Consider the following 27,536-nt stretch of genomic DNA (forward strand, 5'->3'; position numbering starts at 1 on the left):
ATGATGACAACTCGTGCATGTCACTTCGGTTTTATTGTGGGTTCTTGAATAGCTCAGGAGTCCCGAGTTTTGAAGCGCAGACTCCGAGGCATGAGGGACAGACGTGCTTCCGCTGGTGTTGTTGGTCCAGTTGTGCAGGAATGATGCTTTGCTCTGGCTGCAGTTGGATGGTTGTTTCTGTCCTGCTCTAAGGATTCTATTCAATCAGCATCGTGGAAGTTCAGCTTTACAGCGTGATTTAAATTGAAATGCAATGTTCCCGCTTTAGTGGAGACTGCATTCACGGTAAACGCTGCATATGTCGTCTCAATCGGACATTACCTTTACATTTCTATCACGGAATCTGTAACATTTCAGTTTTGCAAATTGAATAGAGCCCTAAATTGTCTACCGCTGTGAGGGTGTTGGGTTGCCAGGTGGAAAGGCTGGAGGAAATGCCTGTGGGTTGGCTGGGCTGGATCTTGCTAAACTTGAGGGTGTGTTTCAGGTTGTCTTTGAATCGCTTTTTGGGTCGACCTGTCATCTTGGGAGACGGTGTTGAGGTATCCTGATGGTGTGGCCGGTCCGTCAGCCTCAATGCTGGTGCTGTTGGCTTTCTTGATTACCTCCAGGTTGGAAACCTTGTCTTGCCACCGGATACCCATAATAGAGCTCAGAGATCGCGTATGGAATGTCTCCAGCTGTTTGACGTTGGGACTGTACAGGGTCCAAGTTTCACAGCCATACAGCAGAGTTATGATGACTACCGCATTGTCGATTTTCATCTTTGTGGAAAGAGTGATGGTATTCCGATAGAAATGGTGGAAGAACTTCATTGATAAAATGAACACTGCATCCATATATTATTATTAGTTATTTGAGGGGTTGAAATGAAAGCTATGCAGTGCACTCCACTTATAGAATTCACAAATCTGTACCAATACACTAAGTCGAAACCCAAGGCATGAGACAAACGCTCACAAGTTCCGATAGGTTCATATGAGGAGTGATGTCGAACAATGTCATGATGAACATGAAGCCACCGAAAAATAAACCAATGTAAGACAATAAACCACAAAGCATTGGAACTCCATCCCGCGCTTTCCCCTTAGCCCAGTTTGGTGTATCCCACTGGCTCGCCCACCCACCCACCACTGATCAGGTGACTGGTGTGTTCCCAGTGTAGGGTGAACCACGGGCCCGTCTTACCCCATGACGCTAGACCATGCCCAGGCTCAGCCCCACTCCAACGCCACCTACCTCTCATCTGATCCGCCCGGTGTTGCCTCCCCCCCTGCCTGCTCCTATGGCCCACATTCTCCACCATGGTGAGGACTCTCATCAGACACTTAACTCCTCTGCTATGCTGTGCTCTCCCCAGCTCAGCTCTCCACAGCTCAGCTCAGCCCAATCAGCCGCCCTCCCAGCTGCATGGGGCTATTGACTGACCCAATTACCAGGCAGTTACATGGACAGCCAGAGAACAGGGGCCTGCGGTAAGCTCGTTAGACTGGGGTGCCTCTCTCTTTCTCTGTCTCTCCCTGTTTCTCGTTGTGTCTCTGCATCGCTCGCTCTCTCACGCTCCCTCTCTCCCTCTCTCTCGTGCATACAGTTTGTTATTTAGTCATGTCTAATTAATTGTATTTAACATTTCACTTGCAATTCAAAATCGCAATGATTAAATCATGGCTGCTTCCAGAACTTTCCTATCCCCTTACATCACAGAATTAATCATTATACAGAACATAGCCGAGCAGTGTAATGAATGCTTTTGAATCTGACAAATAAATATTGTTTTAAATTCTGTTATTAGTCTATGTAATGGTCTATGACTGCCGTCTTCCAATAACTACTTCTATCACTATTACTTCTACCTCTACTAATAGTAATACTGCTATTACTCCTACCTCTACTAATATTAATACTGCTATTACTCCTACCTCTACTAATATTAATACTGCTATTACTTCTACCTCTACTAATATTACTACCACTATTACTCCTACCTCTACTAATATTAGTACTGCTATTACTCCTACCTCTACTAATATTAATACTGCTATTACTTCTACCTCAACTAATACTACTACTACTATTACTCCTACCTCTACTAATATAAATACTGCTATTACTCCTACCTCTACTAATATTAATACTGCTATTACTCTTACCTCTACTAATATTAATACTGCTATTACTCCTACCTCTACTAATATTAATACTGCTATTACTTCTACTTCTACTAATATTACTACTACTATTACTCCTACCTCTACTAATATAAATACTGCTATTACTCCTACCTCTACTAATATTAATACTGCTATTACTCCTACCCCTACTAATATTAATACTGCTATTACTCCTACCTCTACTAATATTAACACTGCTATTACTCCTACCTCTACTAATATTAATACTGCTATTACTCCTACCTCTACTAATATTAATACTGCTATTACTTCTACCTCTACTAATAGTAATACTGCTATTACTTCTACCTCTACTAATATTAATACTGCTATTACTCCTACCTCTACTAATATTAATACTGCTATTACTCCTACCTCTACTAATATTAATACTGCTATTACTCCTACCTCTACTAATATTAATACTGCTATTACTCCTACCTCTACTAATATTACTACTGCAATTACTCCTACCTCTACTAATATTACTACTACTATTACTCCTACCTCTACTAATATTACTACCACTATTACTCATACCTCTACTAATATTACTACCACTACTACTATTACTCCTACCTCTACTAATATTAATACTGCTATTACTCCTACCTCTACTCATATTAATACTGCTATTACTCCTACCTCTACTAATATTACTACTGCTATTACTCCTACCTCTACTAATATTACTACTACTATTACTCCTACCTCTACTAATATTACTACCACTATTACTCATACCTCTGCTAATATTACTACCACTACTACTATTACTCCTACCTCAACTAATATTACTACTGCTATTACTCCTACCTCTACTAATATTACTACTGCTATTACTCCTACCTCTACTAATATTACTACTACTATTACTCCTTCCTCTACTAATATTACTACCACTATTACTCATACCTCTACTAATATTACTACCACTACTACTATTACTCCTACCTCAACTAATATTAATACTGCTATTACTCCTACCTCTACTAATAGTAATACTGCTATTACTTCTACCTCTACTAATATTAATACTGCTATTACTCCTACCTCTACTAATATTAATACTGATATTACTCCTACCTCTACTAATATTAATACTGCTATTACTTCTACCTCTACTAATATTACTACCACTATTACTCCTACCTCTACTAATATTAATACTGCTATTACTCCTACCTCTACTAATATTACTACCACTATTACTCCTACCTCTACTAATATTAATACTGCTATTACTTCTTCCTCTACTAATATTAATACTGCTATTACTCCTACCTCTACTAATATTAATACTGCTATTACTCCTACCTCTACTAATATTAATACTGCTATTACTTCTACCTCTACTAATATTACTACCACTATTACTCCTACCTCTACTCATATTAATACTGCTATTACTCCTACCTCTACTAATATTAATACTGCTATTACTCCTACCTCTACTAATATTAATACTGCTATTACTTCTACCTCTACTAATATTAATACTGCTATTACTCCTACCTCTACTAACATTACTACTACTACTACTATTACTCCTACCGCTACTAATATTACTACTACTATTACTCCTACCTCTACTAATATGAATACTGCTATTACTCCTATCTCTACTAATATTACTACCACTATTACTCCTACCTCTACTAATATTACTACTACTACTACTATTACTCCTACCGCTACTAATATTACTACTACGTATTTGAGTCGCCTATTTTGGAAATCTGCACCTCGTCAGAAATGTCTACTGGACATTTTGTGTCACTGAATGTGGGAATAAACTAAACATTTTCAAATCAAATACCAATTGATAGTGCATGCTAGCCTTTCTATTGTGGAACTGGAAACCGAAAGCAAATCCAATACTTAGTCATCAATAATCATTGTTGTTGTCAATATGCTAATATTTCCAAAGATCGAACAAGAAGACAGAGAGGGGTCAAATGTCAGATTTAGTCCGAAGTGGAAACAATAATGAAATGAAATGAAAGTAAGAATGAACTACAGTAGATCAGGGGTCATTCCAGGGGTCATTCCAGGGGTCATTCCAGGGGTCATTCCAGGGGTCATTCCAGGCTGCTGATCTTCTCTTAGATTTTAGTCATTTAGCAGACGCTCTTATCCAGAGCGACTTACAGTTAGTGAGTGGGAATCAAACCCACAACCCTGGCGTTGCAAACGCCATGCTCTACCAACTGAGCTACATCCCTGCCGGCCATTCCCTCCCCTCCCCTGGACGACGCTGGGCCAATTGTGCGCCGCACCATGGGTCTCCCGGTCGCGGCCGGCTACGACAGAGCCTGGATTCGAACCAGGATCTCTAGTGGCACAGCCTTAGACCACTGCACCACTCGGGAGGTCTTCTCTGCCTTTTCCCTTTTTCTATCAGCTGACCTCTTTGCTCGTCTTTCAATTGCAACACGACACAATCACGAAACCCACTGAGAAATCCCAACCCCATCACACTCTATTGAGCATACAGAAGCTCTGTTTTCAATTCTGATATTTTATTTTTTTACCAGCGATATCGAGAGTTCAAATTTACAAAGACAATGTTATGAGGGCAGCCAAAGGGTTTATTTACAGGGGGTGGGGTCGGGAATGCATTTTGCGAACATGAATAGGAGTACACACTGCACAGTCGTTGGGTAAACAGATGTAGACTGCCATTTTCATTGTGTCTCGACCCACGTGCCTCGCTGACATGATGGAGGTTGATTGAGAGCTCTCTCTGTGTGTGTGTGTGTGTGTGTGTGTGTGTGTGTGTGTGTGTGTGTGTGTGTGTGTGTGTGTGTGTGTGCGTGTGTGTGTGTGTGTGTGAGGTTTATTACTCATTCTTCCCCAGTTCCTGGCTTTCTCCCTTTTGCAGGTCAGTCCCCTGCAGTCCAACAGTCGAGACCAGCCACAATCGCACGCAAGCGCACACACACAGATACAGAAACGCCTGCACACACAAACACACACACACACACAAATCAAATCAAAGTTTATTTGTCACGTACACAGTTTAGGAGATGTTATAGCGGGTGCAGCAAAATGCTTATGTTACTAGCTCCTAACAGTAAAATGTCAAATAAGTACACTAATAGGAAATGTCAGAATGAATCCAGTTAGCAACCCAAATAACACTGTATCAGTAATCCAAATGCAACCTATGCGTATGCCTATGCATGTGGTCCTCTGTAGCTCAATTGGTAGAGCATGACTCTTGTAACGCCAGGGTAGTGGGTTCCATCCCAGGGACCACCCATACGTAAAAATGTATGCACACATGACTTTAAGTCGCTTTAGATAAAAGCGTCTGCTAAATGGCATATTATTATTATTATTACACCAAAAGTATATACTTAGAATGATATGTAAAGCAGTAGATATACCGTGTGTTCTGAAAGTATTCAGTCCCTTTTACTTTTTCCACATTTTGTTACGTTACATCCATATTCTAAAATTGCTTAAATTATTGTTTTCCCTCATCGATCTACACACAATACCCCATAATGACAAAGCAAAAACAGTTTTTTAGAAATACCTTATTTACGTAAGTATTCAGACCCTCGAAATTGAGCTCAGGTCCATCCTGTTTCCATTGATCATCCTTGTGATGTTTCTACAACTTGATTGGAGTCCACCTGTGGTAAATTCAATTGGTTGGACATGATTTGGAAAGGTACACACCTGTCTATATAAGGTCCCACAGTTGACAGTGCATGTCAGAGCAAAAACCAAGCCATAAGGTTGAAGGAATTGTCCGTAGAGCTCCGAGACAGGATTATGTCGAGGCACAGATCTGGGGAAGGGTACCAAAACATTTCTGCGGCATTGAAGGTCCCAAGAACACAGTGGCCTCCATCATTCTTAAATGGAAGAAGTTTGGAACCAACAAGACTCTTCCTTGAACTGGCCGCCACCCAAACGGAGCAATCGGGGGAGAAGGGCCTTGGTCAGGGAGGTGACCAAGAACCCGATGGTCACTCTGACAGAGCTCCAGAGTTCCTCTGTGGAGATGGGAGAACCTTCCAGAAGGACAACCATCTCTGCAGCACTCCACCAATCAGGCCTTTATGGTAGAGTGACCAGATGGAAGCCACTCCTCAGTAAAAGGTACATGACAGCCCGCTTGGAGTTTGCAAAAGGCACCTAAAGGACTCTCACACCATGAGAAACAAGATTATCTGGTCTGATGAAACCAAGATTGAACTATTTGGCCTGAATGCCAAGCGCCATGTCTGGAGGAAACCTGGCAGTCTGATGGCCTGGTAATAGAAACTGTTCAACAGTCTGATGGCCTCGTAATAGAAACTGTTCAACAGTCTGATGGTAATAGAAACTGTTCAACAGTCTGATGGCCTGGTAATAGAAGCTGTTCAACAGTCTGATGGCCTGGTAATAGAAACTGTTCAACAGTCTGATGGCCTGGTAATAGAAACTGTTCAACAGTCTGATGGCCTGGTAATAGAAGCTGTTCAACAGTCTGAAGGCCTGGTAATAGAAGCTGTTCAACAGTCTGATGGCCTGGTAATAGAAACTGTTCAACAATTTGAATGGTAATAGAAGCTTTTCAACAGTCTGATGGCCTGGAGATAGAAACTGTTCAACAGTCTGAAGGCCTGGTAATAGAAACTGTTCAACAGTCTGATGGCCTGGTAATAGAAACTGTTCAACAGTCTGATGGCCTGGTGATAGAAGCTGTTCAACAGTCTGATGGTCTGGTAATAGAAGCTGTTCAACAGTCTGAAGGCCTGGTAATAGAAGCTGTTCAACAGTCTGAAGGCCTGGTAATAGAAGCTGTTCAACAGTTTGATGGCCTGGTAATAGAAACTGTAAAACAGTCTGATGGCCTGGTAATAGAAGCTGTTCAACAGTCTGAAGGCCTGGTAATAGAAGCTGTTCAACAGTTTGATGGTCTGGTAATAGAAGCTGTTCAACAGTCTGATGGTCTGGTAATAGAAACTGTTCAACAGTCTGATGGCCTGGTGATAGAAGCTGTTCAACAGTCTGATGGTCTGGTAATAGAAGCTGTTCAACAGTCTGATGGTCTGGTGATAGAAGCTGTTCAACAGTCTGATGGTCTGGTAATAGAAGCTGTTCAACAGTCTGATGGTAATAGAAACTGTTCAACAGTCTGAAGGCCTGGTAATAAAAACTGTTCAACAGTCTGAAGGCCTGGTAATAGAAGATGTTGAACAGTCTGAAGGCCTGGTAATAGAAACTGTTTCAAGTCTCTTGGTCATGGCTCTGATGGACCTGTACCGTCTGCCAGAGGGTAGCAGAGTCATTCGGTTGAGGACGGTGCAGTTGCCGTACCAGGCGGTGATGCAGCCTGACAGAATGCTCTAAATTGTGCATATGTAGAAGTTCGTGAGGGTATTAGGGGCCATGTCGAATTTCTTCAGCCGCCTGAGGTTGAAGAGGTGCTGTTGTACCATCTTCACCACGGTGTCGAGGTGCTGGGACCATTTCAGGTTATTGTTCTGGCACCACATGGCCAGGGCTCTAACCTTTTCCCTGTAGGCTGTCTCGTCACTGTTGGTGATCAGGCCCACCACTGTCGTGTCATCAGCAAACTTGATGATTGAGTCGTGGGTGAACAGGGAGTACAGGAGGGGGCAAGCGCACACCCTGGGGGGCCCTCCGTGTTGAGAATCAGCGTGGCGGAGGTGTTGTTGCCTACCCTCACCACCTTGGGTCGGCCCGACAGGAAGTCCAGGACCCAGTTGCACAGGGATGAGTTAAAAACCAGGGCCCACACCATTTATGTTATGTCACTAGTCTTTTACATCAGTCATGCTATTGACACATTTGGTTAGAAATGGGTATAGTGCTGAAATTACTCTAAATGTCAATTACTCTAGATTGCCACAAATGCACACACACACTCACAGATAAACAAATTCCTGCACACAAACACACCCACACCCACACACTCCACTCTAACACAAACACACACACACACTCCTCTTTAACACAAACACACACACACACACACACACTCCACTTTAACACAAACACACACACACACCCCACTCTAACACAAACACACACACACACACACACACACACACTCCACTCTAACACAAGCCCACACACACACACTCCACTCTAACACAAACACACACACACACACACACACACACTCCACTCTAACACAAGCCCACACACACACACACCCCACTCTAACACAAACACACACACACACACACACACACACACACACACTCCACTCTAATACAAACACACACACACACTCCACTCTAACACAAACACACACCGCTCGCTCTAAGGGCCACAGTCAGCCGATGTACAGGTCGTCCCCCCTAAGGCAGGTTCAATATTCATGGGTCATCACAGCGTTTTACCAACTCACCTTGACAAAAACTATCACTGTCTCTACAGTCTCTCCCATCTCTCCCATCTCTCCCATCTCTCCCATCTCTCCCATCTCTCCCGTCAATCTGGCAGGGCTGCTCATCAAATCAGCTTGGAGCGCCATCCTTCCTTACCACCTGTCACGTTGATGAGCGCCCACCCATGATGTCATTGAGTACTGCAGCCATACATGCAGCTATAGGGTTTGGCAAGGATCTGAAATCTGTCGAGATTGCTAGAGATGCGTTGGACGGACGTGCGATGAGAAATGGATATGAATGCTTCATGGCTTCAAGTCTAAATTCAAATCATTGCTTTATGTGTTATTAAAAATACACTTCAGTGGCTGAAGCACAATATGTGTCCGAATCACTGAACAGTAACTGATCAAGACTAGTGCAACATTCCTGAGGAGTTCATCCTTGTGTATCTCCCACCCTGGTTGATTGGTGAACACATTGTCAGTGTGGTTAAATCAGCCACCGCGGCACTGACGGAATGAAATAAATACTTTGTTTCCCTGGACGTGTTGCCACCCAAGCACAGACGGCAGCAAACAAATTTCCTCAAGCGGACAGAGCCGGAGTTCCAATGCTACAGTGTCCCTGCTCGGCTGATGGGAAACGTTAAGGGAACTTTACCGTCTGTTACTGGGGTGGTTGTGATGTGAGGTAACGTTTTGATGAAATGTTCCTTAAATGTTCCCTTGAAAATGACACATTTAGTCACACATTCCATAAAATGGTGGAGAAGCACTTTGACAAGTTCGAAAGGAAAGGTTTCCCCTCATCTGATGATTCAACGTTCAATAATCGTCCCTGAAAAATGGTGCTGAAAAACATTACCGGAACGTTGCTGGAACTTCTCTAGATTATTCTTAGAGCACTGAGAAAACTGGACCAAATACAATAATTTACATTATCTCTAACCTTCCAGAAATGTTGTGGCAACCAAAGAAGTGTGAGTTATGTAGTAGCAACGGTCATCGGAATTGTTAAAAGGTTTTAAAAACAATTCTAATAAATGCAACAGTTGGACAATGGATGAAGATACTCCAAACTTTTTGAATTGTTATAATCCATCAGATATTGACTGAATTATAGCACATAAAACGTTTTACTGGCACATACAAATAATGAGTTTAGGGATTTTCGTGGGAATTCAGGTATTGAATTTATTGTAAAATGTATTTTTTTCTTAGAACACACTCATATATACATGTTCTTAATGTATCAGGTATTTGTTCTATTTTATGTTAAAATACATACAATTATATGTGCTGCATTTGCATAAATATACTGTTGTATTTGTATATATGAATAAATTAACATAAAGGGGAGTAACAGGGCTGCAACCACCAAACACTTGCTCTGTCTACCCTACCTGCCCTGTCTAGACTACCTCATGAATTACCGTTGTTGTCACCTTCTCTTGCATAATCCAACAAGTGTGTCAATAGCAGGATACCCTCGGATTAAAAATCAACACGCTTTGCTCTATACTTTACATTGTTTGCGAGAGATCAGACATATCACTATAATCCGAGTGTTCATTTTCAGAAGTTGCTTTCATTTCAGCGCATCTAAGATGATTACTTTTTCCAATTCCACAAAAAATGAACACCCATCAAAATAAAGCTATATTTATTATCTTTCAGCCGTTACCGGGGTGCTTTTGACAGGTCATTACAAACATTTCCGCGGCTGAAACGTTGACGGGAAAAAACGACAGGCACAAGCAAGAGTATGAAAGAGCAGCAGGAGTCAAATGAAAGCAATCAATCCAGTGGGATTTAACCTCTACGGGATCAGTGTCCCGTATACGGGACGGTTGAGCTAATGTGATTATCATGACTGTTGTAAGTAACAGCAAACTTTCCAGGACATAGACATGTCTTATATGGGCAGAAAGCTTACATTATTGTAAATCTAACTGCACTGTCCAATTTACAGTAGCTATTACAGTGAAAAGATACCATGCTATTGTTTGAGGAGAGTGCACAACAACAACAAAAATGATCACGGCAACTGGTTTGATACATTCACCTCTGAAGGTAAATAATGTACTTACATTCAGTAATCTTGCTTTGATTTGTCATTCTGAGGGTCCCAGAGATAAAATGTAGCATAGTTTTGTTTGATAAAATCTATTTATATATTCAAATGTAGGAACTGGGTTCTACAGTTTGAACTCCTACTGTCTCTAGCTCCACACCCACCCCGCCCAGCCATCTAGATGTGTGAAAGTTAGTGTATAAGCTAATGATCCATCATGTATAACATTCCTGGGAGTGTGTAAACTTACATTTTGTGTTGCCATATCATTTTTGTATGTTCTCTATAGTTATGTACTTGAAAATGTATCAATTGACCAATTTGGCACATTTAGGCAGACTTGATACAAAATAGTCCAGTATTGCAATGCTTCACTGGATCAATCTGAAACTTTGCACACACTGCTGCCATCTAGTGGCCAAACTCTAAATTGTGCCTAAACTGCAATATTATATTGTGGCCTTTCTCTTGCATTTCAAAGATGATTGAACAAAAAAAGAAATAGAAAACGCATGTTTTTTTGTTTGTATTATCTTTAACCAGATCTAATGGGTTATATTCTCCTACATTAATTTCACATTTCCTCAAACTTCAAAGTGGTTCCTTTCAAATGGTATCAAGAATATGCATATCCTTGCTTCAGGTCCTGAGCTACAGGCAGTTAGATTTGGGTATGTCATTTTAGACGAAAATTGAAAAAAAGGGTCCGATCCTTAAGAGGTTAGTGACAAGTGGATTTTGCACCCCATCAAACACAGGAAATAGATGGTTGAAAAAGACAGATCCTGAGGTGGGCGGGGCACGTACGTTGCTATAGGTAGCTTTCTCTGTGCATTTGTTCCAGTTTTCAGAAATCGTTACTGTCCCATTGCTGGGCGATTTCATTGCAGCAGTACAACGTCAACACACCAATAAAACAGATTGAATGGCTGGACAGAGTTACTATATGGGCATTGGGTGTGCCCTACCCATGCAGATAATGGGGCTCCTAAAATTCCCATAGTGGTACAGTGGCCGTAGTGGCGTGTGAAGGCCTTGGACATGAGAGGAGCGTGTGGAAGTGGGAAGATCCGTGTGGGCTCCGTTTGGGGCTTGCAGGCGACTTTCCCAGGAGGGTTAAGGTGTAAAGCCACAAACAGAGTGACTGCTGGGATGGGAGGTTGATGAGCAACACTTTCTCACTGTGGTTATGGGGTATTATAACCTGGGTGTGTCGAGCGATGAATGCTGATTGGCTGGCAGCCGTGGTATATGGGGCGGCAGGTAGCTTAGTGGGTAAGAGCGTTGTGCCAGTAACCGAAAGGTCGCTGGTTCTAATCCCCGAGCCGACTAGGTGAAAAATCTGTCGATGTGCCCTTAAGCAAGGCACTTAACCCTAATTGCTCATGTAAGTCGCTCTGGATAAGAGCGTCTGTTAAATGACTAAAAAGTATACCACGGGTATGACAAAACATTTATTTTTACTGCTCTAATTACGTTGGTAACCAGTTTATAACAGCAATAAGGCACCTTGGGGGTTTGTGGTATATGGCCAATATACCACCGCTAATGGCTGTATCCACTCTGCATTGGGTCATGCGTAAGAACAGCCCTTAGCCGTGGTATATTGACCATATACCACGCCTCCTCGGGCGAACGCTAGCTGTGTTCTTCTTTCTCCTTCTTCCTTTTAACTGGTGTGTATTTGTGTGTGTGTTTGTGTGTTTGTGTGTGTGTGTTTGTGTGTGTTTGTGTGTGTGTGTGTTTGTGTGTATGTTTGTGTGTTTTTGTGTGTTTGTGTGTGTGTGTTTGTGTGTGTGTGTTTGTGTGTGTGTTTGTGTGTATGTTTGTGTGTGTTTGTGTGTGTGTTCGTGTGTGTTTGTGTGTGTGTGTTTGTGTGTGTGTATGTGTGTGTTTGTGTGTATGTGTGTGTTTGTGTGTGTGTGTTTGTGTGTGTGTGTTTGTGTGTGTGTGTGTTTGTGTGAGTGTTTGTGTGTGTGTGTGTGTGTTTGTGTGTGTGTTTGTGTGTGTGTGTGTGTGTGTGTGTGTGTGTTTGTGTGTGTGTTTGTGTGTGTGTTTGTGTGCGTGCGTGCGTGGGAGGGGGGATTTCCCTGGGGACACCGTTGCCGTAGTGATCTGGTAAACCTGTAAACAGAGTGTTTCAAAAGGAACAAAAAACCCAAATCACCTGAGGGAGAAACATGGAGAGAAGAAACACACAGAAGAGAAAGGGATGAAGCGTTAGAGAGAGAGAGAGAGAGAGAGAGAGAGAGAGAGAGAGAGAGACAGAGAGAGACAGTGAGAGAGAGAGAGAAAGCGCGTGAGAGATAGAGAGAGCGAGAGAGCGAGAGAGCGAGAGAGCGAGAGAGCGAGAGAGAGAGAAAGAGACAGCGAAAGATACAGAGATTTCCACTCATAATTCCTTAACAAAGGTTAGAGTCTCATAGTCTAACAGTCCCTTGAGGGCTGCCTTCCTGGATGTGACGAGACAGGGACCAGCGGGGGGACTCCGGGTACCCCCAGGGGGGCACACACGCGGGCAGGGGGTAGGTGAGGGGTTCAGTGGGGTAACAGACAGTCTGATGAGACCGAGCTGGCATGACATGCCCACAGGCTCACCCACGTGTGTGCCTCTGCGTAAGACTGGAGAGCTCATGTAGGAAGAGACGACATGCTACTGGCGTAGGACGTAGGGCGTAGGACGTAGGACGTAGGACGTAGGCGTTAGACAGAAGAAAAGAGAACAGGGAGGGGTGGAGGGATAGAAGTAGGACAAGTGGGACACCACAGGCAGGCTGGCTGGCTGGCTCTCTCTCTCTCTCTCTCTCTCTCTCTCTCTCTCTCTCTCTCTCTCTCTCTCTCTCTCTCTCTCTCTCTCTCTCTCACTCTCTCACTCTCTCTCTCTCTCTCTCTCTCTCTCTCACTCTCTCTCTCTCTCACTCTCTTGTCTCTCTCGCTCTCTCTGGAGAGATAGTGGCAAAAAAAGTGCAAACCAGTGACTTTTACACATGCATATATCGTTGATTGTAGCCGTATAATTTGTATTCAAGTTGACAAGAAATGCTTCAGAGGAGACTCTAGTCTGTTGTTAGTCCCTGTAGAGCTGAAGGCTAAAGCACAAACAGAATAGATCCGGTACGCTACGATTCAATTTGAAATGAATGTGTCATAGTCGTGGGTAGCATACACCTGTAGGATGGCTAGCTACAAATACATCCACTTAGATGTAGCAAGTGAACAGAGAGAGGACGGGGGGTGGGAGAGAAATACTCAATGAACAGATGAACAGAGAGAGGACAGGGGGAGGGAGAGAAATACTCAATGAACAGATGAACAGAGAGAGGACAGGGGGAGGGAGATAAATACTCAATGAACAGATGAACAGAGAGAGGACAGGGGGAGGGAGATAAATACTCAATGAACAGATGAACAGAGAGAGGACAGGGGGAGGGAGATAAATACTCAATGAACAGATGAACAGAGAGAGGACAGGGGGAGGGAGATAAATACTCAATGAACAGATGAACAGAGAGAGGACAGGGGGAGGGAGAGAGAAAAAAAAAAGTGAGGAGAGAAACAGTGGTTACGTCCAAAATGGCATCCTATTCAATATATAATGCACTACTTTTGACCAGAGCCTATGAGTTTCTAGTCAAAAGTAGTGCACCGTAAGGGAACAGGATGCCTTTTGGGACTCACACGGTGAGGCCTATTAAAAAATGAATCAAAGGCCTTGGGTTTGCCATTGAAAGAGAGACCCCTGCCTCACAGAGCAACCAGTGAGGTGTCGAGAGCATGTTAGTAACATGGTCCTCTCAGTAGCACACACATCAAACACACAGTCTAATTAACCCACGCCAGTGGCACCCTCGTTCCCCGTAGCTGCACCCTCTCCACGTCTCACAGAACATCAGACGATTCCTCTCCGCAATTTTTTTTATCTCAGAGATGAAATTATTCTGTTTTTTTTTTAAGAGAAAGAATCCAGAGAGGACGCTTTAAGTCATGTGTCTTTAGATGTTCTCATTGGGACATGTAAGTCAAGCTTTCTCCACTGTCAATCAATATTAGGAGAAATAACATAGTATTGTAGTGTGGTATAGCAGTGGATCTCTTTAGTAGTGGTGGAGCAGTGCATAGTACACTGCTCAAAAAAATAAAGGGAACACTAAAATAACACATCCTAGATCTGAATGAATGAAATAATCTTATTAAAATACTTTTTCTTTACATAGTTGAATGTGCTGACAACAAAAACACACAAAAATTATCAATGGAAATCAAATTTATCAACCCATGGAGGTCTGGATTTGGAGTCACCCTCTAAATGAAAGTGGAAAACCACACTACAGGCTGATCCAACTTTGATGTAATGTCCTTAAAACAAGTCAAAATGAGGCTCAGTAGTGCGTGTGGCCTCCACGTGCCTGTATGACCTCCCTACAATGCCTGGGCATGCTCCTGATGAGGTGGCGGATGGTCTCCTGAGGGATCTCCTCCCAGACCTGGACTAAAGCATGCGCCAACTCCTGGACAGTCTGTGGTGCAACGTGGCATTGGTGGATGGAGCGAGACATGATGTCCCAGATGTGCTCAATTGGATTCAGGTCTGGGGAACGGGCGGTCCATAGCATCAATGCCTTCCTCTTGCAGGAACTGCTGACACACTCCAGCCACATGAGGTCTAGCATTGTCTTGCATTAGGAGGAACCCAGGGCCAACCGCACCAGCATATGGTCTCACAAGGGGTCTGAGGATCTCATCTCGGTACCTAATGGCAGTCAGGCTACCTCTGGTGAGCACATGGAGGGCTGTGCGGCCCCCCAAAGAAATGCCACCCCACACCATGACTGACCCACCGCCAAACCGGTCATGCTGGAGGATGTTGCAGGCAGCAGAACGTTCTCCACAGCGTCTCCAGACTCTGTCACGTCTGTCACATGTGCTCAGTGTGAACCTGCTTTCATCTGTGAAGAGCACAGGGCGCCAGTGGCGAATTTGCCAATCTTGGTGTTCTCTGGCAAATGCCAAACGTCCTGCACGGTGTTGGGCTGTAAGCACAACCCCCACCTGTGGACGTCGGGCCCTCATACCACCCTCATGGAGTCTGTTTCTGACCGTTTGAGCAGACACATGCACATTTGTGGCCTGCTGGAGGTCATTTTGCAGGGCTCTGGCAGTGCTCCTCCTGCTCCTCCTTGCACAAAGGCGGAGGTAGCAGTCCTGCTGCTGGGTTGTTGCCCTCCTACGGCCTCCTCCACGTCTCCTGATGTACTGGCCTGTCTCCTGGTAGCGCCTCCATGCTCTGGACACTACGCTGACAGACACAGCAAACCTTCTTGCCACAGTTCACATTGATGTGCCATCCTGGATGAGCTGCACTACCTGAGCCACTTGTGTGGGTTGTAGACTCCGTCTCATGCTACCACTAGAGTGAAAGCACCGCCAGCATTAAAAAGTGACCAAAACATCAGCCAGGAAGCATAGGAACATAGAAGTGGTCTGTGGTCACCACCTGCAAAACCAGTCCTTTATTGGGGGTGTCTTGCTAATTGCCTATAATTTCCACCTGTTGTCTATTCCATTTGCACAACAGCATGTGAAATGTATTGTCAATCAGTGTTGCTTCCTAAGTGGACAGTTTGATTTCACAGAAGTGTGATTGACTTGGAGTTACATTGTGTTGTTTAAGTGTTCCCTTTATTTTTTTGAGCAGTGTATTTAGTAGTGGTGGAGCACTGCATATCTTTAGTAGGGGTATAGTAGTGCATAGCTAGCGGGCTATACGCTACATCGGCAGGATAGAACGGCTGACTCCGGTAAGACAAGGGGTGGCGGTCTGTGTATATTTGTAAACAACAGCTGGTGCACAAAATCAAATACTAAGGAAGTTTCGAGGTTTTGCTCGCCTGAGGTAGAGTATCTTATGATAAGCTGTAGACCACACAATTTACCAAGAGAGTTTTCATCTATATTTTTCATAGCTGTCTATTTACCACCACAAACCAACGCTGGCATTAAGATTGCACTGAATGAGCTCTATAAGGCCAACAGGAAAATGCTCATCCAGAGGCAGCGCTCCTAGTGGCCGGGGACTTTAATGGAGGGAAACTTAAATCCGTTCTACCTAATTTCTACCAGCATGTTAAATGTGCAACCAGGGGAAAAAAAAACTCTAGACCACCTTTACTCCACACACAGAGACTCATACAAAGCTCTCCCTCGCCCTCCATTTGGCAAATCTGACCATAACTCTATCCTCCTGATTCCTGCTTATAAGCAAAAACTAAAGCAGGAAGCACCAGTGACTCGGTTAATAATAAAGTGGTCAGATGACGCAGATGCTAAGCTACAGGACTGTTTTGCTAGCACAGACTGGAACATGTTCCGGGATTCTTCAGATAGCATTGAGGAGTACACCACATCAGTCACTGGCTTCATCAATAAGTGCATCAATGATGTCGTCCCCACAGTGACCGTACGCACATACCCCAACCAGAAGCCATGGATTACAGGAAACATCCGCACTGAGCTAAAGGGTAGAGCTGCCGCTTTCAAGGAGCGGGACTCTAACCCGGACGCTTATAAGAAATCCCGCTAAGCCCTCCGACGAACCATCAAACAGGCAAAGAGTCAATACAGGACTAAGATTGAATCGTACTACACCGGCTCTGAGGCTCGTCGGATGTGGCAGGGCTTGAAAACTATTACAGACTACAAAGGGAAGCACAGCCGCGAGCTGCCCAGTGACACAAGACTTCCAGACGAGCTAAACCACTTCTATGCTCGCTTCGAGGCAAGCAACACTGAAGCATGCATGAGAGCACCAGCTGTTCCGGATGACTATGTGATCACGCTCTCCGTAGCCGATGTGAGTAAGACTTTTAAGCAGGTCAACATTCACAAGGCCGCAGGGCCAGACGGATTACCAGGACGTGTACTCCGAGCATGTGCTGACCAACTGGTAAGTGTCTTCACTGTCCCTGACTGAGTCTGTAATACCAACATGTTTCAAGCAGACCACCATAGTCCCCGTGCCCAAGGACACTAAGATAACCTGCCTAAATGACTACAGACCCATAGCACTGACGTCTGTAGCCATGAAGTGCTTTGAAAGGCTGGTCATGGCTCACATCAACACCATTATCCCAGAAACCCTAGACCCACTCCAATTTGCATACCGCGTCAACAGATCCACAGATGATGCAATCTCTATTGCACTCCACACTGCCCTTTCCCACCTGGACAAGAGGAACACCTACGTGAGAATGCTATTCATTGACTACAGCTCAGCATTCAACACCATAGTGCCCTCAAAGCTCATCACTAAGCTAAGGATCCTGGGACTAAACACCTCTCTCTACAACTGGATCCTGGACTTCCTGACGGGCCGCCCCCAGGTGGTAAGGGTAGGTAACAATACATCTGCCACGCTGATCCTCAACACGGGGGCCCCTCAGGGGTGCGTGCTCAGTCCCCTCCTGTACTCCCTGTTCACCCATGACTGCATGGCCAGGCACGACTCCAACACCATCATTAAGTTTGCTGACGACACAACAGTGGTAGGCCTGATCATCGACAACGATGAGACAGCCTATAGGGAGGAGGTCAGAGACCTGGCCTCAACTAGCTGGTGCCCCCGCACATTGACTCTGCACCGGTACCCCCCTGTATATATAGCCTCCCTACTGTTATTTTATTTTACTTCTGGTCTTTTTTTTCTCAACACTTTTTTGTTGTTGTTTTATTTTACTTTTTTATTAAAAATACAGTGGGGGAAAAAAGTATTTAGTCAGCCACCAATTGTGCAAGTTCTCCCACTTAAAAAGATGAGAGAGGCCTGTAATTTTCATCATAGGTACATGTCAACTATGACAGACAAAATGAGGAGAAAAAAATCCAGAAAATCACATTGTAGGATTTTTTATGAATTTATTTGCAAATTATGGTGGAAAATAAGTATTTGGTCAATAACAAAAGTTTCTCAATACTTTGTTATATACCCTTTGTTGGCAATGACACAGGTCAAACGTTTTCTGTAAGTCTTCACAAGGTTTTCACACACTGTTGCTGGTATTTTGGCCCATTCCTCCATGCAGATCTCCTCTAGAGCAGTGATGTTTTGGGACTGTCGCTGGCCAACACGGACTTTCAACTCCCTCCAAAGATTTTCTATGGGGTTGAGATCTGGAGACTGGCTAGGCCACTCCAGGACCTTGAAATGCTTCTTACGAAGCCACTCCTTCGTTGCCCGGACGGTGTGTTTGGGATCATTGTCATGCTGAAAGACCCAGCCACGTTTCATCTTCAATGCCCTTGCTGATGGAAGGAGGTTTTCACTAAAAATCTCACGATACATGGCCCCATTCATTCTTTCCTTTACACGGATCAGTCGTCCTGGTCCCTTTGCAGAAAAACAGCCCCAAAGCATGATGTTTCCACCCCCATGCTTCACAGTAGGTATGGTGTTCTTTGGATGCAACTCAGCATTCTTTGTCCTCCAAACATGACGAGTTGAGTTTTTACCAAAAAGTTATATTTTGGTTTCATCTGACCATATGACATTCTCCCCATCCTATTCTGGATCATCCAAATGCACTCTAGCAAACTTCAGACGGGCCTGGACATGTACTGGCTTAAGCAGGGGGACACGTCTGGCACTGCAGGATTTGAGTCCCTGGCGGCGTAGTGTGTTACTGATGGTAGGCTTTTTTACTTTGGTCCCAGCTCTCTGCAGGTCATTCACTAGGTCCCCCCGTGTGGTTCTGGGATTTTTGCTCACCGTTCTTGTGATCATTTTGACCCCACAGGTTGAGATCTTGCGTGGAGCCCCAGATCGAGGGAGATTATCAGTGGTCTTGTATGTCTTCCATTTCCTAATAATTGCTCCCACAGTTGATTTCTTCAAACCAAGCTGCTTACCTATTGCAGATTCAGTCTTCCCAGCCTGGTGCAGGTCTACAATTTTGTTTCTGGTGTCCTTTGACAGCTCTTTGGTCTTGGCCATAATGGAGTTTGGAGTGTGACTGTTTGAGGTTGTGGACAGGTGTCTTTTATACTGATAACAAGTTCAAACAGGTGCCATTAATACAGGTAACGAGTGGAGGACAGAGGAGCCTCTTAAAGAAGAAGTTACAGGTCTGTGAGAGTCAGAAATCTTGCTTGTTTGTAGGTGACTAAATACTTATTTTCCACCATAATTTGCAAATAAATTCATTAAAAATCCTACAATGTGATTTTCTGGATTTTCTTTTCTCAATTTGTCTGTCATAGTTGACGTGTACCTATGATGAAAATTACAGGCCTCTCTCATCTTTTTAAGTGGGAGAACTTGCACAATTGGTGGCTGATTAAATACTTTTTTCCCCCACTGTAAATGCACTGTTGGTTAAGGGCTGTAAGTAAGCATTTCACTCTAATGTCTGCACCTGTTGTATTCGTCGCATGTGGCCAATAAAATTTGATTTGATTTGATTTGAGAAGTGCATATCTTTAGTAGTGGTTTAGCAGTACATATCTTTACTAGTGGTATAGCAGTGCATATCGTTAGTAGGGGTATAGACAGACCCAAATGGAAACGCTTAAGATGGTGAAATGACACTGGATGATGATATAGTTTCATCTTAATGGACACCCACTCTGGGCGCTGGCCATGTCCTGGTGCCTAGGAACATACACCTCGCTCTGGGCGCTGGCCATGTCCTGGTGCCTAGGAACATACACCTCGCTCTGGGCACTGGTCCTGTGGTGGTGCCTAGGAACATACAACTCGCTCTGGGCGCTGGCCATGTCCTGGTGCCTAGGAACATACACCTCGCTCTGGGCACTGGCCATGTCCTGGTGCCTAGGCCATGTCCTGGTGCTCTGGGCACTGGTCCTGTGGTGGTGCCTAGGAACATACACCTCGCTCTGGGCACTGGCCATGTCCTGGTGCCTAGGAACATACACCTCGCTCTGGGCACTGGCCATGTCCTGGTGCCTAGGAACATACACCTCGCTCTGGGCACTGGTCCTGTGGTGGTGTCTAGGAACATACACCTCGCTCTGGGCACTGGTCCTGTGGTGGTGTCTAGGAACATACACCTCGCTCTGGGCACTGGTCCTGTGGTGGTGTCTAGGAACATACACCTCGCTCTGGGCACTGGTCCTGTGGTGGTGTCTAGGAACATACACCTCGCTCTGGGCACTGGTCCTGAGGTGGTGTCTAGGAACATACACCTCGCTCTGGGCACTGGTCCTGTGGTGGTGTCTAGGAACATACACCTCGCTCTGGGCACTGGTCCTGTGGTGGTGTCTAGGAACATACACCTTGCTCTGGGCACTGGTCCTGTGGTGGTGTCTAGGAACATACACCTCGCTCTGGGCACTGGTCCTGTGGTGGTGTCTAGGAACATACACCTCGCTCTGGGCACTGGTCCTGTGGTGGTGTCTAGGAACATACACCTCGCTCTGGGCACTGGTCCTGTGGTGGTGTCTAGGAACATACACCTCGCTCTGGGCACTGGTCCTGTGGTGGTGTCTAGGAACATACACCTCGCTCTGGGCACTGGTCCTGTGGTGGTGTCTAGGAACATACACCTCGCTCTGGGCACTGGTCCTGTGGTGGTGTCTAGGAACATACACCTCGCTCTGGGCACTGGTCCTGTGGTGGTGTCTAGGAACATACACCTCGCTCTGGGCACTGGTCCTGTGGTGGTGCCTAGGAACATACACCTCGCTCTGGGCACTGGTCCTGTGGTGGTGTCTAGGAACATACACCTCGCTCTGGGCACTGGTCCTGTGGTGGTGTCTAGGAACATACACCTCGCTCTGGGCACTGGTCCTGTGGTGGTGTCTAGGAACATACACCTCGCTCTGGGCACTGGTCCTGTGGTGGTGTCTAGGAACATACACCTCGCTCTGGGCACTGGTCCTGTGGTGGTGTCTAGGAACATACACCTCGCTCTGGGCACTGGTCCTGTGGTGGTGTCTAGGAACATACACCAAAGAAAGCTTTCTCCATTCAGTCAGATGTACACATTAGTTTACATAGTATACATACTGTATTAGTAGCTATGTGCAAATAAACTTTCAAACCACATTTTGCATCTATTGTCCAAATGTATCAGCTTGCAGCCCGGTGCACGGTTCTACCGATCAATATTCATACAGCCTCCATGGAACTGGAGCCCTGCCAACATAAAACAACAGCAGCCTCCCCTCATTTCCACATGCCCCCTGCCCACACACACACATGGAAGGCGCCCACAAACACATGCACACACACACACACACTCATACAGACATGGATGAAAATGCACACACACACACACTCATACGCACACACACACACACACACACTCATACGCAAACCAACCTTTGCCTTTAAGTTGTGACCTATTTTCTGTGGGCAATGTATGGATCAGTCATCTTACTGTGGGTTTGGAAATATTAACGTTACATTTGACAAGAGATGCACTTCTCAAAAACACTTCCAAGTGCTCTCCCACATCAAATCAACAATTAATTCTGTCCCTTGTGAAAACCGTCATGATTGATCGACTCAATATTAATTAAAATACATGTCAGATGTCACGACTCTGCACGCACAAAGGGTCCTTTATCCAATATGTTGTCATAGTAATGGCTCAGACTGTATACTGGGTTTCTTGCCCATAACCCTCCTCCCTCCGGGCTACAGTCACTCCAGTGTGTTTTAATCCTATTCTAAAGCTCCTCACCCTAATCTGTCCAACAACAGACTTTGAAGTCACTGCCATACATGTCATTGTGCTTGCGTCAAAATATATTCCAGGAAGGAAGAATGAATGTTTCATTTTCCCGTTTGTCTATGTGTCATTTTACTGGGTTCAAGTGGGTCATAGTCCTGGTCCATATGTGTAGGGTCATATTTCAAGGCTTTGTTGAGACAATGACTTATCAGTGACCCAAGCCCTGCTCAGATAATCCCTACCATTGTGTTGCTGAGTTGTCATAGGGCTGCTGCAAATGCACATTGTCCCAGGGGCGTTGGCAGTCATAATGTAAGTAACCTAATTTATGTCCCTCTAACTCCCCTGAATGCCTCTGTCAATCCTACAGCTATTGAATGCAGTAATCATGCGCCTATGAACCTGAGTTCTACTGTTAGCACTGAGGCGGTTTACTTGAGTAGGAAGTCCACAGCTCAAACATAAATATCACTGTCATGTCTACCTCTGATAAGCCTCCCAGTAAAGCAATAAAAACAATCAAGAATCCCAGAAAAGTGCTAAAAATAGCCCACATTAACATATGTAGCCTAAGAAACAAGGTTAATGAAATTGATAACTTGCTAGTAACAGATAACATTCATATACTGACTATCTCTGAAACTCACTTAGATAATACCTTTGACGATACAGTGTTAGCAATACATGGTTTCAACATCTTCAGAAGCGAATGCAGGAATGCCAATGGTGGAGGTGTTCCCGTTTATGTTCAGAATCGTATTCCTGTAAAGTTTAGAGATAATGTATGTGATATCAACAGAGAGGTATATTTTCTGGGTGACCTAAATATTGACTGGCTTTCATCAAGCTGCCCACTCAAGAAAGAGCTTCAAACTGTAACCAGTGCCTGCAACCTGGTTCAGGTTATCAGTCAACCTACCAGGCTATTTCCAAACAGCACAGGAATGAAATCATCCACATGTATTGATCACATCTTTACTAATGCTGCGGAAATCTGCTCTAAAGCAGTATCCAAATCCATTGAATGTAATGATCATAATATAGTAGCCATATCTAGGAAAACCAAAGTTCAAAAGGCTGGGCCTAATATAGTGTATGAGAGGTCATAAAATACATTTTGTAGTGATTCCTATGTTGCAGGTCTGTGGTGTGTAATGAAGAGCAACCAGACGCTGCACTCGACACATTTATGAAATAGTTTATTCCAGTTACTAATAATCATGGATTGATGAGGAATTGAAAAATTGTATGGTTGAGAGGGATGAGGCAAAAGGAATGGCAAATAAGTCTGGCTGCACAGCAGATTGGCAAACGTACTGTAAATTGAGAAATTATGTGACTAAACTCAACAAAAAGAAGAAGAAACTATACTATGAAACAAAGATAAACGACATAAAGAATGATCGTAAAAAGCTTTGTGTCACGATCGTCGTAAAGGAGAGTAGACCAAGGCGCAGCGTGTGAAATGAACATGACTTTATTATATTAAAGTGTCTAAATACAAACAAAACACGACTCGTGACAGAAAAACCCACCATACCAGGACCAAGCAGCGTGTCCAGGAACAGGCAACCTGGACGTGGGAGCAGCGTCGGAGGGTCGAGAGGCAACCCCAAGAAATTTTTAGGGGGGGGCACATGGCATGGACGACGGAGGCAAAGATGGGGCGAATCCAGGAGGCCACCAGGCCAGGGGTACACCGCCCTGTACGTCCTGTGCGGATGCCTCACACAGAGTGTGTGAGGGTAGGCATTCAGCCAGGACGGGTGGTGGCCGCTGTTCACTCCAGGCCTCCTATCCGTCTCCACAGCCCGGTCCGGCCTGTTCCTGCCACCCGCACCAAGTCTACGGTGCGCGTCGCCAGCCCGACCCGGCCTGTTCCTGCCACCCGCACCAAGTCTACGGTGCGCGTCGCCAGCCCGGTCCGGCCAGTTCCTGCCACCCGCACCAAGTCTACGGTGCGCGTCGCCAGCCCGACCCGGCCTGTTCCTGCCACTCGCACCAAACCTACGGTGCGCGTCGCCAGCCCGGTCCGGCCTGTTCCTGCCACCCGCACCAAGTCTACGGTGCGCGTTGCCAGCCCGACCCGGCCTGTTCCTGCCACTCGCACCAAACCTACGGTGCGCGTCGCCAGCCCGGTCCGGCCTGTTCCTGCCACCCGCACCAAGCCTACGGTGTGCGTCGCCAGCCCGACCCGGCCTGTTCCTGCCACTCGCACCAAACCTACGGTGCGCGTCGCCAGCCCGGTCCGGCCTGTTCCTGCCACTCGCACCAAACCTACGGTGCGCGTCGCCAGCCCGGTCCGGCCTGTTCCTGCCACCCGCACCAAGTCTACGGTGCGCGTCGCCAGCCCGGTCCGGCCTGTTCCTGCTCTCCGCACAAAGCCAGGGGTGCGAGTCGTCAGCCTGGTAAGGCCCGTTCCTCCTCCACGCACAAAGCCAGGGGTGCGAGTCGTCAGCCTGGTAAGGCCCGTTCCTCCTCCACGCACCAAGCCTACGGGGTGCGTCGTCAGCCCTGTCCGGCTCGTTCCTGCTCTCCGCACCAAGTCTGTGGTGCGCGTCGCCAGCCCATTCCGGTCCATTCCTGTTCCACGCACCAAGCCAGGGGCGCGTGTCGTCAGTCCGGCTCCGGCCAGCGGGGCTAGACAGGACCAGGGGTACTTTGGGGGGTTGGAGAGGAAGTGGGGATCAAGGCCGGAGCCAGAACCACCGCCGAGGAGGTATGCCCACCCAGCCCTCCCTTGTTTAGCCCTTATTGAGGCGCGGTCGCAGTCCGCGCCTTTAGGGGGGGGGTACTGTCACACCCTGGCTCTGGGACTCATTATGTTGAGCCAGGGTGTGTTCATTCTATGTGTTTATTTCTATGTTGGTAGTTCTGTTGTGTCTATTTCTAGGTTGTTGTATTTCTTTGTTTGAGTGACTCCCAATCAGAGGTAACGAGTGTCAGCTGTTGGCTCGTTGTCTCTGATTGGGAGCCATATTTAAACTGTCTGTGTTCACCATGTGTTTGTGGGTTTTTGTTCCTTATTCGGTCAGTGTAACCGTGGACTTCACGAGTCGTGTTTTGTTTGTATTTAGACACTTTAATATAATAAAGTCATGTTCATTTCACACGCTGCGCCTTGGTCTACTCTCCTTTACGACGATCGTGACACTTTGGAGCACCTTAAATACAATGTTGGGAAAAAATACATTCATTCATTGAAATAGATGGCTCATTCATCACAAAACCCACTGATATTGCCCTTCTACTTTAATAATTTTTTCATTGGCAAGATTAGTAAACTTAAGCATGACATGCCAACAACTTCTGAACCTACTCATCTATGCGTAACTGACCAAATTATGAAAGACAAGCATTGTAATTTTTAAATCCATAAAGTGAGTGTGGAAGAGGTGAAAAATGGATTGTTGTCAATCAACAATGACAAGCCACTTGGGTCTGACAACTTGGATGGAAAATTACTGAGGATGATAGCGGACGATATTGCCACTCCTACTTGCCATCTCTTCAATCTAAGGCTACATGAAAGTATGTGCCCTCAGGCCTGGAGGGAAGCAAAAGTTATTCCGCTACCCAAGAATAGCAAAGCACCCTTTACTGGCTCAAACAGCCGACCAATCAGCTTGTTACCAACCCTTAGTAAACTTTTTGAAAAAATGGTGTTTGACCAGATACAAAGCTATTTCACAATAAACAAATGAACAAAATATTTTCAGCACGCTTATAGGGAAGGGCATTCAACATGTACGGAACTTACACAAATGACTGATGATTAGTTTAAAGAAATTGATAATAAAAATATTGTGGGAGCTGTTTTGTTAGACTTCAGTGCAGCTTTTGACATTTTCAATCATAATCTGCTGCTGGAAAAACGTATGTGTTATGGCTTTACATCCCCTGCAATATTGTGGATCTAGAGTTACCTGTCTAACAGAACACAGAGGGGGTTCTTTAATGGAAGCCTCTCCAACATAATCCAAGTAGAGTCAGGCATTCCACAGGGCAGCTGGCTAGGCCCCTCACTTTTTTCAATCTTTACTAATGACCTGCCACTGGCTCTGAGGAAAGCCTGTGTGTCTATGTATGCTGATGACTTAACACTGTACACATCAGCTACCACAGCAAGTGAAATCACTGCAACACTTAACAAAGAGCTGCAGTCAGTTTCAGAATGGGTGGCAAGAAATAAGTTAGTCCTAAATATTTCTAAAACTAAAAGCATTGTATTTGGGACAAATCATTCACTAAATCCTGAACCTCAACTAAATCTTGTAATGAATAATGTGGAAATTGAGCAAGTTGAAGACACAACTGCTTGGAGTAACTCTGGATTGTGAACATTCATGGTCAAAACATGTTGATACAACAGTAGCTAAGATGGGGAGAGGCCTGTCCATAATAAGCTTTGCTCTGCCTTCTTAACAACACTATCAACAAGGCAGGTCCTACAGGCTCTAGTTCTGTCGCACCTGGACTACTGTTCAGTCGTGTGGTCAGGTGCCACAAAGATGGACTTAGCAAAATTACAATTGACCCGGAACAGGGCAGCACGGTTGGCCCTTAAATGTACACAGCGAGCTAACATTATAAATATGCCTGTCGATCTCTCCTGGCTCAAAGTAGAGGAGAGATTGACTTCATCACTACTTGTACTTGTGAGAAATACAGTGGGGGAAAAAAGTATTTAGTCAGCCACCAATTGTGCAAGTTCTCCCACTTAAAAAGATGAGAGAGGCCTGTAATTTTCATCATAGGTACATGTCAACTATGACAGACAAAATGAGAAAAAAAATCCAGAAAATCACATTGTAGGATTTTTTATGAATTTATTTGCAAATTATGGTGGAAAATAAGTATTTGGTCACCTACAAACAAGCAAGATTTCTGGCTCTCACAGACCTGTAACTTCTTTTTTAAGAGGCTCCTCTGTCCTCCACTTGTTACCTGTATTAATGGCACCTGTTTGAACTTGTTATCAGTATAAAAGACACCTGTCCACAACCTCAAACAGTCACACTCCAAACTCCACTATGGCCAAGACCAAAGAGCTGTCAAAGGACACCAGAAACAAAATTGTAGACCTGCACCAGGCTGGGAAGACTGAATCTGCAATAGGTAAGCAGCTTGGTTTGAAGAAATCAACTGTGGGAGCAATTATTAGGAAATGGAAGACATACAAGACCACTGATAATCTCCCTCAATCTGGGGCTCCACGCAAGATCTCACCCCGTGGGGTC

The sequence above is a fragment of the Coregonus lavaretus genome, assembly GCF_964263955.1.
Source record: "Coregonus lavaretus genome assembly, chromosome: 20".
NCBI lineage: Eukaryota > Metazoa > Chordata > Actinopteri > Salmoniformes > Salmonidae > Coregonus > Coregonus lavaretus.